At 33.2% G+C, this 5,979-nt stretch overlaps 1 pseudogene; it reads right to left on the bottom strand.

Annotated features, from left to right (window-relative positions):
* Positions 1-678: 678 nt before the first annotated feature.
* On the bottom strand, positions 679-1,360 carry LOC111171199 (FUN14 domain-containing protein 1 pseudogene; annotated as a pseudogene).
* Positions 1,361-5,979: the final 4,619 nt, after the last annotated feature.

Raw genomic sequence — 5,979 nt, 5'->3', positions numbered from 1 at the left:
AGCATTTGTATTGAGAGTAGTTAGGGGAAATTGTCATATCTTATAATTTGACGAGGTGTGATCAGTAGTGATTTTTTCTCTAAATATTCACTTCCATATATTTTTCTATATATTTTCTATAAATTCAATATCTTGAAATATGTGTATATATTATGGCATGAGACAAACAAGCTTAGAAATGACTACTCTTATCAACACTCACATAAGTATATTGATTCAAGGCTTATAATTTTTAAAACGTCATAATGAATACAAGTGAAAACAGAAAAAGTAAAATCAGTCATCTCTCAGTTAAGAAAACATTTATACAACGGTTTAAAAATAACTGTAAAATTCAGTTGTATATATTCATTACTATACATGTAAAACCAAAAACTCAGTTCCTTAAGAGATTCTCCTTCAAGAATAATCTGTAGTTTAGAGTGGCTTAAAGGTCCAGCTTCCTTGCCTGTTCTTTGCCAGTGTTTTCTGTGTTGGGAAGCAGAGAATGCAAAGGGCAGCACCGTATTCTGGTCCTGCAAGAGAAACAGAATGGTAAGATTTGGGAGATACAAGCTGCACTAATTATGTCACAGAGACTAGAACAGCAGTGATTTTTCCCCCATTATTAGTATTTTATATCAGTAGAATCTATTTAATATATTCAATAATTTTATTATTTCTAAGACCTTCCACAAAAGGGCATTACAATCCTTTTAGTTTATTGCAAACATATATATATTTTTAAGTGGATTCACTTTATTTAATTTCGGCTGCACTGCAGGATTTGTCAGAAGACAAACAGTAAATTGTGAGCTCCATTTTGCCCAACTACTTTTTTCTTCACACCCTGGAGAATCTGGTGTCTGGAACTGTAGAGACATCATCATGTTACCACCCCTTCTCCTCTCAGGTTGAATCCACTGTGACAGAACACTCATGTCCTTAAGAGGCAAGGCCTAGCAAATAGCCTCTCACAAATCCACTGAACATCACAATGTCCTGTCTGATAAATTCTGTTGCTGCTTCAATTATATTGCTGATTTCAGGTGCTGCTTTATTTGCTCATTTCTGAATCAGGTCTTCCTGCTTTCTTTATATCTTTTATCAACTCTGTCCCAGTTGATTTGCACATAGTTACTTTGACTGGTAAATCTGAAGAAGCTGGCCAGCAGCCTACTGTTGCTGTAAGTTTTCCAACTTTCTGGAACAAAAACCCTGCACAATGGCCAGTGCAATCTGGATGGCTACTGAGTATTGTTCTACCGGAAGTGCCAAACTATGGCCAAACATAGATTCTACCAGCGGTGTCTTCATGTATACTGAGTTAGGTCCAATATGAATCATCATCACTTTCATATTCAGGTGAGAGAGATCCCATCTAGACTGGCCTGGCCTTGGAATCCAGAACCAAGTGAAGAGGACTCAGCTGTCAAGGGGGGGCAAAGAGGGCCTGGGGTTGGAAGAAAGGGCCATAGACGCAGAAGTAAGCACTTCATGAAAACTAAGCAAATGGTATTTCTAGGTAAATCAGTCTTTTTGTGCTGGACTAATTAAAAGAACTTCACAGCTCTCTATCCCCAAGCTTTCTCACCCTCTGGAATTGAGGGCTTTTACTGCTTCCCCCATTATTTTTTTAATTAAGTAATGAATAGTATTTTATTATTATTATTATTTTTGGCTGCATGGCATGGCATACATGATATTTTCTCACTGACTAGGGATTGAACCTGTGCTCCCTGAAGTAGAAGCATGGAGCCTTCACCACTGGACCCCCAAGTAAGTCCCTGAAGAGTATTTTATAGATAAGAAAACTTTAGCCTCAGCAGGATAAATTTGAGGACAGTTCCAATAGCTAGTTTCCCAGAGATGCACTTGAAATGGTCCTTACAGTTTTTGCAAACTAGAATACCTGATAGTGTTTATCAGCGCAACACGTCAGGTGCAGTGTAAAGGTATGGGTACTGAAAAAGTAATATTGACCCTAACTATGCATTCACACACAGGCATTTACAGATTTTTACCCAGGCTTTGAATTAAAAGATAGATTCTCTGAGTCTGATCAATGTCAGCCTCTTGAGATGCACTAAAATGAAATTCAGAAAAAGTTGAATAACTTAAACTACTCTGGAGTTACAGATAACTGAAGTAGAATGCCTCTTAAGCAATGTGAGAGAAGAAAAAAAGGGGCAAAAATTTACCTATTAGCTTGGGTTGTAGAACTCATGTTTTTAGGAGTTGGGAGAAAAGAAACTTTGGAGCAGGTGTTTCATGTGACAGATCATTAGATCTGTTATCTAGGTCTGTATTAGATCTGTATAGTATCTATTGAGATACTACAGATGAGGAAAGATGTTAAGTGTATTTGCTTTGTATCATCAATGGAGATTTTTTGCTGCCTCTGAAAGCTTGCTGTCAAGATTTAATTTAATATTTAATTAATTTCCTCTCTGCCGATCTGTGATTTCCCTTAATGCCATTTCCTTAATGCCATTTCCCTTAATGCCATTTCCTTTTCTAGAGAGATCACAGATTACTGTAAATTATTTGTGTTCAGTGAGGATGGGCATAACGGTAGTAATAATGAGAACAAGAATAGTGACTGGCCATTTATACATAAAATGAATTCTGTTAGAAACACTTATAAATATTGTACCAGCGTTATTAATTGGCTTAATAAGATCAATTGGCATAATAAGATCTAAGTTGTTTATTATAAATAAAATGAATAAAAATTCACTAGTCAGCAATAGATATTAGTATTTTTCTTTTTTAAAAATCTCTTCTTTGCTAGCCCTAAATGCTTTATTTCTTAGGGGTCTAATATTGACTTCACTAGTCTTAGTGGAGTTACCAGCTTGTGGCTGAATCACGCTCACTCTAGTATTCAGACATGGTTTGACACATCTAAATTAAGGTGAGGAAGATTATTCCAGAATATCGAGGCTCTCTTTTGTCAGGAATTGGGGGATGGGGACTTATTCTGAATAAAGAGGAAGTGAAGACTGGAAAGGTTACTTGGTCAACAGAGAGAAAAGATTAGCCTGAAAATAGAAACTGTCATTCCCAACATTCTCAAGCTCAGACTGCATCAACATATGAATACTTGGCACTAAGTAAATGGTTATAAAAAAACACATCTAATTCCCAGTCTGTAATCTACCAGTGACATTAAAAAATAAGATACCACCACTGGTGATGATGTAAGTGTTGTTTTCGAGAAGGGCTGCTAGTACAGCTTATGATAGCATCTTAATAAACAAAATATTAGTTTTGAGTTGTAATGAGGATTAAAACTTAGATTGAGAATCAAGCTTCTCTGCATATATGTATGTATAAGGAAAATCTATTTTTCCTTTAAACACCTGCATTTTATCACTTTAGAGGTAAAGGATGGTTTTCTCCCTTCTTAAATCTCCTCTTGATAAATATATTTTCATTGGAAGATGTTTTAAGTAGTCCCTCATCTAAGTGGAAAGATTACAGGTACCATAACAGGGAATCTTCAAGAATATAAGGAAAATATTTTAGTCCGAATCAGTTCTTACATGAGATGATATCAAGTCACAGTTAATTTCTAGAAAGAATAAATGCCATGGGCATAGAAAAATAGGAACTGATGAATAAGAAAGGCAATCTTCATCAAGGTTTGTTTCTTGGAATATGTATAGCTAGAGCCTGTATGACACTTTTCGTTTTATTTTAATTGCTAATACAATTTTTCTATATTTTAAAAATTGATATTGTTCATATTAAGAACATTTATTTGAAATGTCTTACAAAGCATTCTAACACATCCTGAAACAGTGTAGTTTTTCTTTAGCTGCTGTACTACCTCTCTACCCTCCCTCAATAAAACACACAAAACACCTTACTACAACCTTAATACTTAAAAATTTTTTAAAAAACTCTAAAATTACAGCTCAAATAATTATTTAACCAATAAAAATAACATTATTTTATGAGACTCATTTTAGGGAGTATTAGTTATTATCCTGTAATTCTACATTTTTTCTCATTCTTTCCTTCCATTTTATTTCCGCTCCTCTTTTAGCATACCTTCATACGTCTGTCATCATTTTGCTCACGAGAAAAAAAGGTGGCATTTTTAAATATCAAGTAATATGTGTTATAGCTTTGCTAAACATTTCACCACCAGTTTGTTGCAAGAGATTTATAAATCAGATTTTCATTAAAAAGGAGAAAGAATCAACACCATATGTTGTGCTAAATCCTATGCAGCTGCTGCTACAGCAGCTTAATAATGTGTGAACTAGAAGGCATCCAGTACTTTGTGTGATATACAGGACTGTAACTTCTTTCAAATGTTGTGATTTTTTTTTAATATTAAGATTAAAATCTAAGAAAACATGGTAAAATGGAATAACTTAGAAGTGTTAACATTTATTTTATAGAAAAGAGAGTTGCTAAATGGGTATCTATAACTGAAATTAAAATACCCAAGTACTCTTGAAATTGAAATAGAAAAGCAGGCTCAAACAAAAATGTTGTATATTAATGCAGCTCCTCTTGTAATCTGAACTTCATTGCAATGTACTTTTGCCTAAATATCCATCTAGTTGGCATTTTTATTACAATTCTGCAAATGGAAAGAGAGCAAATGAACCATTTACTGCCTTTATTTTCTAAGTATAATCATGTTTCTGTTTTCCATTCAATGATAGCCAACTCTTTTCCACTCCAACATAAAACATTCTTGAGTGTTAATGATTGGTTATGGTAAGAGGTTGATATTGTACCCCATGCTCATTTATATTACAATGTACAGAATGTCAGAATCAGTTATTTATAAACTTTAGTTGAGAGGTCAGGAAATAATACCCTAATGTAAAACTGTGCATATTTTAAATAATATTTATGGGCCAACCACATATGAGATATAAACACTACCCTACATATACATCTTAAATTTATTAGATTTGAAGTAACAACACTGAAGGAGGAAAATCATTTTTAAAAGCACCATAAACCAAGACAGTAATTTTCTTCTTAAGTGTGCTTTTTTTAGATTTGTTTTTTATTGAGGTAATGTCAGTTTATGACATTATGTAAGTTCCATGTGTACAACACGATATTATCTACTTCTGCATACTTTTCAACATGTTCACCACCAAAAATGTAGTTTCTGTCCATCACCATACAGCTGATCCCATTAAATGTGCATCTGCACATGGAAATTACATGCTTCTCTTTCATTGAAAAGAAACACCTCATGATAATGATGATTAATTTTCCTATGTTAATATAAATTTGCATTATTTCTGCATGTATCATGATAGAACAGAATGAGTTCATGAATTAGTGTGAAAAAATGTTTCCTTGCTATAGAAATAAGACAGGTGGCTCTTTTCCATCTAGTATAAGGACATTATAAGAGCAATCTATAGACCAATATTCTTAATGAATATAGACAAAGAATGTTCAAAAAATACTCGGAAAAAATGCATCCAACAATATATAAAAAATGAATATATATATTCATTTATATATATAAAATGAATCCAAAAAATGAACATATATATTCATTTATATATATAAAATGAATCCAAATATATAAAAAATGAATCCAACAATATATAAAAATAAGTATATACGGCTAAATGGGCTTCATCCAGAGAATGCATTGGCAGTTTTATACGTAAAAACTATCGATATAATATACTCTATTAATAGACTAAATGACACACAGCACATGATCATCTCTGATACTGATATAGTCGGATATTCACAGTATATTCTCTATTTAATGCCTACTAGGATGACTAAAGTCAAAAGGACAGATCATAAAACTAGCTGGCCAGGATGTTGAGAAATTGGTGGTAGGAATGTAAAATGATATAGACTCCATGGGAAATAGTTCAGCTGTTTCTCAAAATGTTAAAAATAGAGTTACCATATAATCCAGAAATTCCCCTCCTCGGTATTTTCATATGTATATACCTATGAATAATAAAAACATATATCTACTATAACTTCTCT

The sequence above is a fragment of the Delphinapterus leucas genome, unplaced genomic scaffold (assembly GCF_059928025.1).
Source record: "Delphinapterus leucas isolate spDelLeu-1000000601 "Yukka" unplaced genomic scaffold, BTC_Dleu_Yukka2 spDelLeu_asBTCV2_sq53, whole genome shotgun sequence".
NCBI lineage: Eukaryota > Metazoa > Chordata > Mammalia > Artiodactyla > Monodontidae > Delphinapterus > Delphinapterus leucas.
The sequence above is the reverse complement of the archived record's forward strand: the minus strand, read 5'-3'. Positions and strand labels throughout refer to the sequence as shown.